The sequence below is a fragment of the Lycium barbarum genome, chromosome 2 (genome assembly GCF_019175385.1).
Source record: "Lycium barbarum isolate Lr01 chromosome 2, ASM1917538v2, whole genome shotgun sequence".
NCBI lineage: Eukaryota > Viridiplantae > Streptophyta > Magnoliopsida > Solanales > Solanaceae > Lycium > Lycium barbarum.
The window spans coordinates 1859615-1874632 of record NC_083338.1 but is presented as its reverse complement, the minus strand read 5'-3'; the positions used below and the strand labels follow the sequence as shown (position 1 = coordinate 1874632).

Here is a 15018-nt window from a genome sequence, read left to right as displayed (position 1 = left end):
ATTGAAACTTGAAAGTGGCTTCTTTCACAAATCTTCTCAAGTAAAGTATATATTTATTATCATTATTTTGCGTTAGGTAATTTTCTTTGTTATATACTTTCGTTACACTATAGAAAGGTAAAAGGAAACACAAATTAAAGGCCAATTGGCCGAAGAGGATTTCTCAAACCTAAATCCCTACGGCAGCCGCATACCATTCCCCACTTTCAAGTACCCTTCTTCAACAATTGATTTCTCTTTCCACTGATAAAAGCACATCAATTTAAAGCCCTAGATCGCCCAATGACCACTAGTTCGTGAGAATTTCTAGGTTTATGTTCCGAAAAGTGAACAATGAAAAAGATTAAAAAAAAAAAGGAGCGCTTTTATATTCAAAGTATGCTTATACCTTTATATTTTACGATTTTTAGATCCCGGCTTACACGATTTAAGTTTTTGAGTTCAGTCTTATTCCAGCAATTTTATTAATATTGTGCCTTATTTTTTATTAGTAGTGAGAGGGATTTTGAAGATTTTAAAGTTGTAATAATGCTGACAGAAGCCATAGTTTGTCGATTGCAACAACGTGGCATTACAATATTGGGGAGAAGATCCTTTTAAGAAATTTAAAAAGTCTACAGGTTTGTTTACCGTTTTTGTTGCTTTGCATTTTTTCTTTTTCTCTGTTAAATTTTTTAGTAATAGAATTAAGTTTTTTGGCTTGACATTCTACGTACACATACATATAATTAGTTGTTTTTGCTTCCTAGTGCTAAAATAATTTACCATTATTAACAGGAAGATTTGTGGAATGAGAGCATATAAGTGCAAAACTAAGACAGATGTTGATAAAGCTAAGGTGCAGTTGAAGATCGTGGAAGGAGAGAAAGGGGAAGACTATGTAGCTTTGGACTCAAACAAAGCTATGCAAAAAAACTGTATATTTTCCTAGCGCAAAAAAACTGTATATTTTGACTATGATGAAATTAAAAGATACAATTATATGTAACTTGAAACATCTTTTGGAATTAAAAAAATGACTTCGTTTATAAAATTCTTGTTACTAACAACGCTTGTGGAAAATTCTATAATTTGTAATGATGAAATTGTTGAATGTGCAGCTAAATATAAATAATTGCGCTATAAAATTTCACTTTTCGTAGCAAATGAAGAAACAGTTTAGCTATAATTTTATATATTTCATGGCTAAAAGTATAGATTCTTAGCTACAATTTAAAAATGTTTGTGGCAAATACTTCAAATTATAGCTATGAATTCCTTGATTCGTAACTAAATATCAGTACAATTGCCACGAGACTAGACTGTAAAAATGGCCACAAAATTTGAGTTTGTGTGAAAAATAAATTAAATAGTTTGCTACGCAATACAATACCTTGTGGCTAAAATTTGAAGATAGCTACAAATTTTGTTTGGCGTGGCAAAAGAATAAAATCACTTGCTATAAGTATATTTTTTGTGGCAGAAGGTTTACCATTACAGCTACAACACAAAAACATTCTATAACAATAAATATTAGTCCTTAGCCACGGATCATGTAAAGTTTGCAGCTAACTTTTAGCTACGCTATATTTTGCTACGAATGCTACGGAACAAAAAGTTGTGGCTAAAGTGTTTAGCCATGAAAATTTTCATAATTAGCTACAATGTACTTTGTAGCTATAGATACACAATGTTGTAGTGTGATTGTGATGATGGTGGTGGGCTCCGCCACTAGCGATATTCTTCATGTTGTTGTTGTTGCCTTTGAAATGAAGTACATCTTTGCGATCTGATGAAATTTGTGAATTTATTTTCGAGAGACCCCCTAAACTCATGTTGTTGTTGCTACTTCCATATAAATGACTCCCAATGCTGCTCAAACTTGGTGGATTTCTTGCACTTTCTTGTGCCAATGCATCACAAAATGCTAGGTTCGGAACTTTTTTAACCAAAAAAAAATAATTATGGAACCAAACTAACCCATTAAAAAAAAAAAGAACCAAAGTAGGGTTCACGCGCAGAATCTATGCGTGAAACAGGGTGCCTTTTTTTTTCTTTTCTTTTTTAAGCTATCAAAATCACGTTTTTTTCATACTTTGGGCAAAGATTAGTCATGTTTCAAAATCCCGAAATATCAATATGTTATATAGAACTTAATATATTTTTTTGCGTACAATAACGTCGGCTCATTACATCAAGTATACGGCCGTTTGTCCGCGTAGATATCGAAAAAATACCCTAGTTTAAAAAAAAAATTCGCATAAATCGGATATCCGAGCGCAAAGTTATGACCATTTAAAGTTTCAACAATTTACAACTAGTTTTCTACCTATGCTCATGTCCTTATTTTTTATTTACGTGAGTGAAGAGGCATATGTATACCTGATGTAATGAGCCGATATTATTGTACGCTAAAAAAATATTAAGTTCTATATAAAATATTTATATTCCGAAGTTTTAAAACGTGACTAATCTTCAGTCAAAGTACGAAAAAAAAATTAAAGATAACAAGTTTCCAAACTTACTTCGAGGTACTTTACAACCCCTAAAACGACGATCCAATCATATATGTATACTTGATGTAATGAACCGACATTATTTTACGCTAAAACCAGATGAAGTTCTATATAAAATATTTATATTCCAGTATTTTAAAACGTAACTAATCTTCGGTTAAAGTACGGAAAAAAACTTAATTTTGAGTTTGATTTTCAAAGAACAAAGATGACAAGTTTCCAAGCAAACAAAACTTACTTCGGGGCACTCTACAACCCCTAAAATGACGATCCAAACGTTTAGGTATACTTGATGTAATGAGCCAACGTTATTGTACGCAAAAAAATATATTAAGTTCTATATAACATATTGATATTTCGGGGTTTTAAAACATGACTAATCTTTGCCCAAAGTATGAAAAAAATGTGATTTTAATAGCTTAAAAAAAGAAAAGAAAAAAAAGGCACCCTATTTCACGCACAGAATATGTGCGTGAACCCTATTTCACCAGACCATGCTATATTCTATGGCAACTATAGAGTGCAAGATGTGACAAGAGGTATAGTAACAAAACAAACACAATAAATAGAATGTCTTAACTTAATTTTGTTTAATGTGCAGGCTGCTATTTCTAAAAGATTCAACAAAGTGAATAACAACTGGAACTGGGCAACAACCTGTCAAAAAGCTGAAAACTACAAGGAAAAACTCACCAGCATGATGATATATTAGGATGAACCAGAAGGTGATTCATGGAAGCTGAATACTGATGGCAGCACTATGGGAAGAAGCAGAGCATCTGGTATTTGGGGAATTGTTAAGGAAGGGAAATGGAAGAATGGTTAAGGCATTTGCTAAACACATCCAATTCTCCACTAACAATTCCTGTGAATTACAAGCTGCAATGCATAGAATCAATTGGTATAATGAACAGCAGCCGCAACCTCGGTTAATACTTGAAATGGATTCACTAGTTATAGTGAACATGCTCAAAAGGAAATACCACTCCACCTTGGAGGACCAGGAAGACAATAGAGGCAGCTCAAAAGATCATTCAACAAATTGACATCAAGCATTGCTATAGAGAAGCAAATGTTGTAGCAGACAATTTGGCAAAGAAAGCAGCTTTGAATGTGGCTGAAGACAGTATATTCCTTCGAGAAGATGATTTGCCAGAGAATGCTAGAGGACCTTTGAGAATGGACTTGCTCATTCAGCCTCCTTTAGATGTAAAGCATGTAAATACTCTGGTTGGTATTTTGAACCACTATGAGATCTAGATAGAGGAGGGCAATTTCTGTATAGATCAGAGCGGTCCTCACTTCCCCACCCCCTCCCCCTGCCCTGCGCCCCCCATATGCAATTTTAGAGTATGCTTTTTGCATTAGTCTTGTATAGTAATTGCATATGGGTTTTTGCTCGGCTAGAAGGTTTTTGGCACCAAGTCCCCCTTCTTGTATAATCTTTTATGAATAAATAAGGTAGGGGTTAAAGCCAAACCCCCAACAACTCAGGCCTACACCTGGTTGGTTAGAAATTACATTTAAAAAAAAAAAAAAGGGAGAAGAGGAAAACCATGAAATTTCCCCACATATTAATATTGACAAAAGTTGGTAGTAATTACTCCATTAGTCAGTAATGAAAAGGCTTTATACTTTATACTGACTTCTCTCAAGAAAAAAAAATGAATAAATGCAACAAAGGGAAAATTGGGGGATAAAACATTTTACTGGGACGAGCTGATCAGGTAAGCATCGATTAATAATCTTTGAATCCATTTTTAGCTATATATGGGGGTTAAATACCACATATGATAGTGAACTTTCGTTCAAAATATAGCGGTGACTGTGAATAAAGAGAAAATTCTAGATAATAATTGGTCTAAAACTGTAAAACATTATCATGAAAAGGGGTGGCTAAAAGAAATTCAGAGCTGAACGCTTAAAGCATCTATCCAACTCACAAGAAAACAAAAAAAACAACAAAAAAAGATAAGACATTTTTACATGGCATTGTAACACGTGAATAAGAAGAAACGGTATCAGTAACGGCAAAAGGACGATGGTTCCTATGAAAAAGACTGAACAATTCAGACAAGAAATTTTTAAGAATTACTAATTAGATTGGTACTACAAATTTTTTCCTGGTAATTAATAGTACTAGTACTAGCAAATAAAAGATCCAAAGATAAAAACAAAACCTACCAGAAAACAGACAAAAAGGTTAAAAAATAAAAGAAGTAAAGGAAGAAAAATTTGATAGTCCAAAAAGAATCTGTAACTGTTGGAAAACCTGGAGAGATCTTCTTCCATCATTTCCAGCTTCTTTAGACTAAATAGCAAAATTCGTCGCTAAATCTATTCATAACTCATTTCAGCCTTAGTACTGCAATTACTTAAAATTATAACTTTGTATCACATACACATCATATGGATGATACTGGGATATTTTGGCTTTATGTACGATTAATCATCTTGTAATTAAAGATTGGTGTACATGTGAGAATACTATGATTTTTTTTTTTTCAATCAATAATACCATGTATAAAAGGTATCTTTGCTACGACATTCCTTTTGTCTTGTCTAGCCATCATCCGGGGATTTGGATCAAGACACAAACATATAGATTTTGTTTAAATTTTGTACTTCAAAAGCAGCAGTTCAATAACAACCACTATATAAAAAATAAAAATTTAATAATTATAATCATTATATAATTAGTATGTAGTTATGTACTTATTATACATTTGTGATACACTAAATATACTAGGGCGGTTACAATCTATTACAATTGGACGGGTGAATTTTTTTAGTGTGTTGGCTAAAGTTCTTTAAATTGCCCTTTTTGGTAATTATCCGGTAGTCTTCATCAATTGGCTCAGTTCATTCAAATTCACATCGCGTAAGGTTCATTAAAAATAGCATTGCTCCCTACAAAAAGTTTTCTTTATTTTTAATATTTGAATTCGAAATTTCTGATCGAAAATGAGAGGGATTTCGTTAATCCTTTGATGGTTGACAGAAATATAACCTTTCAAGTGATTGGCCCAAGGCTTTCCACATTACTTCTTGAACAATAAAAGACTTTTATTTTTATTTTATATTAAGCCATCACCATTAGGTTGTGAGCCTAGTGTGGGGAGTCTGGCTTGATCCCTACCATGTTAGATTAATCAGATAAACTTACATTGACTAGAAGGGGACATGGAACCTTGCCCCTAGTCTACAAAAAAATAGTTTGAATAAAGATCAATCTATTGTAACACCTCGTGACTTAGAAAATCAGATGGAGGATGTTGGAGTTGAAATATTTGCTGTAGTTCAGGAGATCAAGTTTTACGCCCAAAGTTATAGGCCTTAAAACAGATTACGGACCGTATCCCGGTCCGTAAAAAGGCTTCAAATCCACTTTGAATTCTGAAAATTTGACATGGAAAATTATGACCAGAATTACCGACCGTAAAATGAATTACGGCTCGTACCAGTGATCGTAATTAAAGAGGTGTTTTACTGGACATTCTGAAAATGGTCCAGCTTTTTACGGACCGTAATTTGGTCCAACTTTGATTACAAGATAAACACTCAATTTGGCCATTCAAGTTGTTTCCCCCAAGATGTAATAGTTCAATGCTGGTGAGATTCCGTATAGGTTTAGGAAAGGGCCCTGTGAGATTGGAAGATCTCAACCACAATATTTGCAATGAAGATAAATAGCTAAATGATTCAGGTATCCTACCAGTAAAATTCACACCACTGAGACCTAACTCCATGAGAGATGCACTGCTATTCCATTTAGTTGTGGGAAACCCAACAGTGAGCTGGGGATTCGATGATAAATAAAGAGATTTCAAGTCAGAAATGTGAAAAACTCTTTCGGGCAATATACCAAATAACTGTGTGTCCGAAAGAAGTAGAGTTGTTAAAAAAGAAGAGAAATTTAGAGGAATGGTGGAAGATATCTTCACATAGGTAAGGTCAAGCTCTCTTAATTGGGTCAAGAGCAATTCAAAATTATGAGGTCCTAATCTAAGCCTAGGTGGATCAAAATTCCGTATACGAAGAATATATAATTTATAAAGATGAGAGATTAGAGAAGGAATTAGACCAGAAAAACCTGAATTCGACAAATCAAGTTGTGTCAAACTAGAAAACTCACCAAATTTAGGCGAAACGAGCGACTCGGAAAAATTATTATAAGACAATTCAATCCTTTTGAGATTGGAGAGTTGAAAGAGGCTATTGTTAGAATGAAGCTTGCCTTGAAGTTGGCTGCAAGTGAGGTTAAGCTCAATCACTTGTCCAGTCAACTCCTCACAACAAACTCCATACCATGAGCAACAATCTGTGCTCTTGTTCCATGATAGTGTTTTTCGGATATGAATTAATCCATTGGCGGTTTATACTATCAAAACAAAAATCAGAAGCAGAAGGATTTATGGTAAATGTGTGCTTGAATTGAAGAAGAGAAAGGGCTTGATTTTTGGGGCATAAATGAGGTAAGGATGAAGAGGAAACAAGTTGACAGAAAAAGGCTATATATAGCAGAAACAATGCAAGTTTTTGATAACTCATTTCTGTACTAAAAATTATAAAAATTAAGTTGGTAGAGAAGAAATCAAGAAATTTTTGCTCTGCTCCTCTATTCAATAATAAAGAGTTATATATAGCAGAAAGAAAAATTTACTACTGTAGCTTTGGAGTAGTCAATTCCAAGAAGGTTACCTAGTCACTTTCAGTAAAATTTAGACTTATTCCATGAAGACTATTATTTCAGAACCAAACAAAAAAAGGAGACTGTTATTTCTAAGATTAATTTGACGTTGTACCGAAATATCTAAACAACCCACCAGGTGGAAAGCTACAAGCATATCTCTAAAGAAAGAAAATTGTGTGGAGAATTGAAACAAACAAAATAAAGAGAAGAGAGAATGTACTGTTGATAGCAGTAAGTTTTCAGATATGGGTCAAGCTTTGACGAAGGTAACTTTATCTTTTTCATCTTGATTTTACTCTCAGCTTGGTGATTAATGGGTTTTTCAGCTTGCTTTTTTGAGCTGGGTTAAGCTTTTGTTTTGCTACTTATGGTTAAAGTTTCCACCTTTTTTATTTGGGTCTGTTGCTTAGTTAAATGTTGTTTCCAGCTTGTTTCTTTTCATTTAATTGCACGGGTTTCCTTTCAAATGGGTTGGCCTTTGATTTTTGTCCTTCAAATGGGTTGATTTTTATTTTTAGGAATAGGTACAAATATACTCCTCAAATAATAGATATATCGCTCGTTAAAAAAGTAATACATGTATACCCTTGCCACTACAGAAATAGTGCAAATATACCCTCTGCCATTGATTGATACTGGTTATATGTTGCTGTCAGTTCCAAAGGTTTGCTTTTGACAAATGATGACATGAGAGACCACTTTCCAGTAATTCACTCCTTTGCTTTACGTTTCTTGATCACTTTTTCAACAATAATTTTTCCTTTATTTCCTTTTCCACATCGTCTCTCCTTATATATTTCACCTTTCAGACAATCAACAGAATTAGAATTTAAAGTTTATGATTCCTACATACTATACAATAATAATTAGGTTCACAATAAAATATTTAGTGAATTTTCTTAATATCTATAGAGTCTTGACAAAATTTATTAAGCATTAACATAAATCTACCCCTGAGCTAATGGAGTTATCAGTTTCGAATGTTAGAAATAGAAGTATTGAATGGAGTTAGGGGTGTACATGGACCGGGTTGGTTCGAATTTTTTAAACACGAAACCAAACCAATTGCATCGGGTTCTTAAATTTATACACCAAACCAAACCAAACCAATAAAATTCGGGGTTTTCAACCTCGGATTTTCTCGGGTTATTCCGGTTTTTTCCGGAATAGTCTTGATACAAAACATATAACTTTTACTTCAAATATTTCTTTAGTCCTAGTAAGATACAACTATGTAATTAAGGCGTTTCATAAGAAAATAACACAAAATGTGAGAAGAGTGAGGACATGGTATTAAAATATTCAATAAAGATAATAAAATCAGTTAAAATAACTATTGCTAAATAAGCCATAAAGAAAATGCCCATAATCTAAAAATAATAAGTCATGCTAAATAAGTACGGTTAATAAAAATTAATTACATGACAAGAAAAAAAAACTTAAGTTATGTATTTTCACTCTCTAAACCAATTATACACAACTAAAGAATAGATATCCAATATTATTGTCATTCCTAGTGGTAAATTGAATTTCTTTTATTAGTATTAGTGTTGAGTTGATTTTGGGTTGGACTTCATATGAGTTACTAATATCCATAGGGTATAAAACTTATTCACATTCAAAATTCTAAGTTCAAGCTTGAATAATATGATAATAGATAAAAAAACTATGAAAAAATTAAGAAATATTTATAAATTAAATTACAAATAAATATTTTTATGTATAAATATTTTAAAAATTGAATACATGTAATGTCGGGTCGGTTTGGTTCGGTTTGATTTTTTTAGCTAAAACTGTTTTTTTTTTCAACACCAAACCAAGTCAAACCAAACCACTTATCGGGTTTTTTTCTCGATTTGACTCGGTTTATCGATTTGGTGCGGATTATCGGTTTACTTTGTACACCCCTAAATGGAGTTATGAGTAACGCATTAAGCCTCATTTTAAAGTTGAGATAAGTTGTACCATTAGGATATGTACTGGAAGATTAAAGTTCAAAACATTGAATATAGGCCGCACTAAATGAGAGTTATGACGTGGGAAGTTCAGTTTTTGGAAAGAAAAAAAAAAGAGATTATAAAAATAGTTTTATGTTAAGGGCGAAAATGGCCATTCAATATTTGAGGGGCATTTTAGTATTTCAACTTTGCACTTTGGATCTTCCCACTTTTGATATAATATGATGAGGTATATATAGCGCAAAGCAAAGAAAATATACTACTGTTGCTTTGCAGTAGTAACTTCCAGGAAACTCACCTAGTCATTAATTTCTGTCAAAATGTAGAGTTGTTAATTTCATGTGCACATGTGCACTAATAAAGCAATTGAACAAAGACATAATAAGATTCTTTGAATTACATACATATGAGTGTTATCAACAAATCACGTGAAAAACGAAGTTTCTCAACTGGTCTAAGAGGAATTTTTGCCTAAGTTTTGTTAAGTTGGAAGATTATAAGTTCAAAAAGATGGTTTGTCCATATTAAGTAATTCACATTAGACTTTAAGAGAGAGAAGCTCTCCCTTCTATCTAAAAACCCATTTGTCAAAAGTTAACGTTACAGCGCCTGAACCACACACTCCGTCCCCATGGGGACGATAACGGCGCCGGAAACGGCGCATGAGCAGCTCTTTACAGATGCCAACAACACTACGAACACATCCACCGAAAAATCCCCATCCAATTCCAACTATGCTAAAGCAATCCAGACCCCTGCTACCCAGAACCCAAATCGATTTGGGAACCCCGATGTTAAAGCTGAATTCACAAATCACAACAGAGTAGTAGCGGTTCTATTCAACTCAAAAGATTACTACGGAGTGATGTATAACGAATGCAGATTTACACTTGTTGGAAAATTCATTAGAACCAGACCACAAATAGAGAAACTTCGAGCAAGATTCGCGGAGAAAATTACTGTCAAAGGTAAAGCTACTATCGGCGTTTATGACTACCGAACTGTCTTTCTTAATTTCTCGATGGAGGAAGATTTTAAGGCTGTGTGGTATAAAAGATCCATTGAAATTGATGAACAAGTAATGTGGTTGGAAAAATGGACATCGGAGTTCAAACCCGATGAGGACTCTCCGATAATCCCTGCTTGGGTATTGTTACCTGGTTTGCCTTTCCATTTGCACACCTGGAATTATGTTAAACAAGTAGTAGCCCCAATAGGAACTCCACTCACCATGGATGCTGCAACAGAAAATCGAACCAGACCAAGCATGGCCAAAGTGAGAGTGGAGGTAAGCTTAACCAAGACCAAGTTAAATTATATTTTTGTTGGAACGGAGGATGAAAATTGCCCTCGAAAAGGTTTCTACCAAAAGATCGAATATGAGAATGTACCAAAATTTTGTACTCATTGCAGAATTTTAGGACATTCTATATTGCAGTGTAGAAGGGTTGAAAAAAAGAAAGTTGAGGAGCTGGTTAACAAAGAAAATAGGAAGATAATGCAGAACAATAAGGTACAGGTTGAGGAAAGTGTTGATGATGATAATGTTGTAGAAAATAATCAGCAGGAAATGCAAACTGCAGCGGAGAAGCAAGGGCTAGATAAGCCGCAAGAAACCACAGATACGAGAATGGAACAGTCTATTGTTGTGGCCAACAAGCCAAAGAATTATACCGAGGCCAAGAGTGGGTCTGTGTTGAAAGAAAAGCTGGATAGGATCAAGAGGAAGAGGAAAAAAAAGCCTCCAAAGAAGAGGAACAAGATTAAGGTCACTGCTGCTTGGAAAAGAATCAGCAACAGATCAGTTGGAAATGGGGAAAATAAGATAGAAAATGCTACTGAAGGGCAACTTTATACCACTGATAATATGTATAACACGACCAGCTTTGAGGAGAGACATCAACACTCGGAAATTAATAAAGAGACAGAGGAGAATGAGGACTTTTAACAAGTTAGTAATACTAACAATTTACAGGATGAAAAGGACGCTAATGAAATCGACAAGAACTCTAACAGTGCAACTGAAGAATATGTCGCTGATTCGCAAGAAGAGGAAAAACAGGACAGTAGTTCACGGGGGTTGGAAGAAGTTGGCTTCATAAACTCTAGTGTTGACACTTACGTCAGGAATCAACCGGGTATTCAGCTATTTGTGGATTTAAATAACGGAAATGGAGATGAAATCAATAACACTATCATCGATAAGAAAGACAGGGGAGAAGAAACAAAAGACAAACCTGGTGATGTGAACTCACCAAGACTTTTCGAACAAGAATTACCTGAACCTTTTCAAGAACATATTGACAATACTCTTGAAGGATTTGAACAGGCTGGAGCCTCGCCTTTAAAGAAAGGAAAAGGCAAAAGCAGGAGAAAATCCAAAAGAAGGAAGGAATTTCAAAATAAATCTACCCTCTTATGTTTATATGATTTGTGCTATTATATGGAACATTAGGGGGGTTAGATCAAAAAAAAGAAAAGCGATTCACAGGTTGAGAAATCTGGTCAAAATGAATAAAAGTCAGTTTGTGGCTATTATGGAACCTATGGTTAGTAAAGACAAAATTGAAGGTTATAAGAGATTTCTTGTCTTTCAACATTGTGTTTCTAACGATAATGGTAAAATTTGGTGTTTTTGGACTGTCCATTATTTGGCTACTGTTATAGCTAACGATGAACAACAAATTACTATAAGATTCAATGATACTGCTAGCAATGAAAAGTACTATATATCCAGTGTTTATGCTAAATGTTCTAAAGCCTAAAGGAAAGATCTCTGGGAGAGCCTTGAGGATATCAATAAGAATATTACAGATCCTTGGTGCATTGCAGGAGACTTCAATGTTATAGTGGATCCCGATGAGAAACTGGGTGGTAAACCTCATAGAGCTTCCAAGAGTTTTGACTTTATCAGCTGTATGGATAATTGTGGGATGGCCGATGCGGGCTTCGTGGGGCCAAAACTTACCTGGTGCAATAATAGAGGGCCAAGAAAGAGGATTTGGAAAAGGTTGGACAGAATCATGATAAACAACCAGTGGGATCAAAATTTCCAAAGTATCTATGTGAGGCATTTAGTGAAAACAGGTTCGGATCACAGACCTCTTCTGTTTAAATGTCATTCTAATCACTTTTATTTTGTTAGTTACTTCAGGTTTCTAAACTTCTGGACTGAGCAGAAGGATTTCATGGATTTGGTTAAGCAAACTTGGAATACCAATATCATTGGTAACCCAATGTGGAGATTACAACAGAAACTGAAAATTATGAGTAAAAAGCTCAGCGGCTGGTCTAGAATAACTATAGGGGATGCTCACAAGAAGGTTGAGGAATGGGAAAATAGAATTCAAATCCTAGAGGAAAGAGATATCCAGGATAACACTGAAGCTACTAGAACAGATCTACTCTTTCTTTACAAGAAACATTGCCAAGTCCAGGGGATCCAAACTCCTTTACTGGATCCACAACCCTGATTGTTAGTTGCCAAAATAAGCAAAGTAAAGCATCAAAAATCTAGACCAGAGGTGAAGAATAGATAATTCTGTAAGCACTTGTAGAACAAACAAGGAACTTATGTGATTGGTTAGCATCTGTTGAATATGTGAGTGGATGGATGAGTTTTGCACCACCGGCAGGTCCAGGAGACGCTATTGAATAGCATTCTGGTGATGCTGCAGACAGTTCCCCAGAAACCTAAAGGTAAGACACCAACAAGCATTCAGTCACTGAACAAATTACTTATACCAGGCAAGACAGTCAAGGAAAGGGGGAAGATAATAATATGAAAAACTAGCAACTGTAAATCATACATCTGTTCCATTATGATGATAAGTACAACAATCTTGCAGGACAATTTTCTGTATGATATAGCTGCAAAGAGGATTTAGAAAGACTCAACATATGTGTCTTTAAGTGCATTATTTAACCAATCATTCTTTTATGAGTACCAGCCACAGTGCCACCTCAGCAGTCACTCACGCATCCAAAACCAGCAGCGTAGGTGAACAATTCAGCAACATTAGGGAAGTTTTATATTGCCTTCAATAACAAGTAAACACTAATAAGTTTTATATGACCTTCAATAGCAAGTAAACGCTAATCAACTATGAACATACAGATACATGAATTGAAATATGGAAAGCTGAGAAGAGCTCTCGGATATATCCAATTGTTTGTGGCATTTTGAAATTCTGAAGTATAAGATTGAGCAGTTAATTTTTTGGTGCATAAAGAGGACACGCCAATACTTTTAAAATCGTATCTTGTATTAAGCTAGAAGCTAAGGACTTTGACACCTACATATAGATCAAGATATTCCAGATTTTGAATCTTTTTACTACAAAAGTAGTTGTATGTCGTATCAAACAAAGGTGCAATAGGATCTGCTGTTAAAGCTAAAGCAGCATTCAGGGCTATCCATCTTATTCTTGGCCAAGCTCATTTAATTTAAAAATTAATCCGCTCAAAGGAGAAGAAAAGAAGAAAAATCTTGTTTACTATGGCAATAAAGAATCCCGCATTCCTTCTCGGAAAGAAATGACAAACCTTATAATTCTTGCTCATACGGTCATACCAGAATGTGAGTTGATGACCAAGAAGAGAAAAAGGTAAAGCAAAAACTTTACAACTACCTTATATGATTATATCTCTAAAGAACAGGGAGAGTAGGTTTTTAGCATTCTCTGTACATGGAACATCATTCTCTGCCATACTCGTACACTGCAAAATGACAAATCCCCAATATGGAAATAATATAAGGATACCGAGTACAGAAAATCTATAAGAATTTTATGCTACTTCGGAGAGAGTGAAACAATAAAACATGAAAAGGGGATAGACATGGACAGTTTCATGGAATCTTTCATGAGGCATACGAAAGCTACTTACACATGCTGAGCTTATAGCACTATTACAGGCATGTCCTTCCAATACCTAAGGAAATGAATCTTGCTTCACTGGAAATGAACCGAAAATATATTCCACATCAATTTGGAGTACGGACGCTGCACTAAATGTTTAAAGCTAGACATGACTTGCAGAAACCACTTTTCCAGCTCACTTGCGATAATTGATAATTTAACACACTATAGTTATTTGTTAATCATCATCTGAACCCTGTCAACCTGAAGCTTCTGAAACCACTTTTTTGCTGAATGTTCCAAGTATTCATTAACTTATGAGTTTATATCCATTTACATATAGTCAAATGTGACATTCTCCAGTAATATGATCAAAGTCGATTACTGCTGGACTCTTATTTAGGAAACACAAACCAAGAAAGGCCACACTATATTGACTGCAATGGGCAATTTATTAAGCATTTAATCACTTAAAGAGTAATTCAACATTCTCATTATGAAACTACTCAATGTAGTACATAGAGTGTACCTCAACTATATCAGGTTCTACCAAGCATACTGCGTGTGTGCCCGAAGCAAGCAATGGAGTTGCAGCTGCTAAACATTTACCAGCAATATATCATATTGTTCGCCTATATCTTCTAAAATCACTGGTTTACATAGTCTCCACTCTATTTACGTGTGACCATGATTTGTTTAGTTCCATATCCCTATTCCGATCCCATTGACATAACATATGAGAAGCTCGAAACTAATGCCAAAAAACACAGAACACATGGAGAAGGAACAAAAAACTAAGCAGATCTTGAAGAAAAAATTAAAGAGCCTAGAAAACTAGGCAGTACCTTTCCAGGTGCCAGTTTAGAAGTCAAAAGTATTGCAGAGCTTATATGTCACCAGCTGCTAAAAAAGGCATGTAAATTAGTTCATACACATAGTCTTTGCTGTCTAAGCTCTGTATTTTTCTGTAATCTCAACATTCAATTTGCAACGGCCATTGACGTGTTTTAATG

At 34.6% G+C, this 15018-nt stretch overlaps 1 long non-coding RNA gene across 1 annotated transcript; it reads right to left on the bottom strand.

Annotated features, from left to right (window-relative positions):
- Positions 1-1473: 1473 nt before the first annotated feature.
- LOC132625818 (uncharacterized) lies at positions 1474-6624 on the bottom strand. The gene is made up of 2 exons (XR_009577001.1): positions 3189-6624; positions 1474-1918 (listed from the first exon to the last, which is right to left on the bottom strand). It is a non-coding gene; the product is annotated as an uncharacterized LOC132625818 (long non-coding RNA).
- Positions 6625-15018: the final 8394 nt, after the last annotated feature.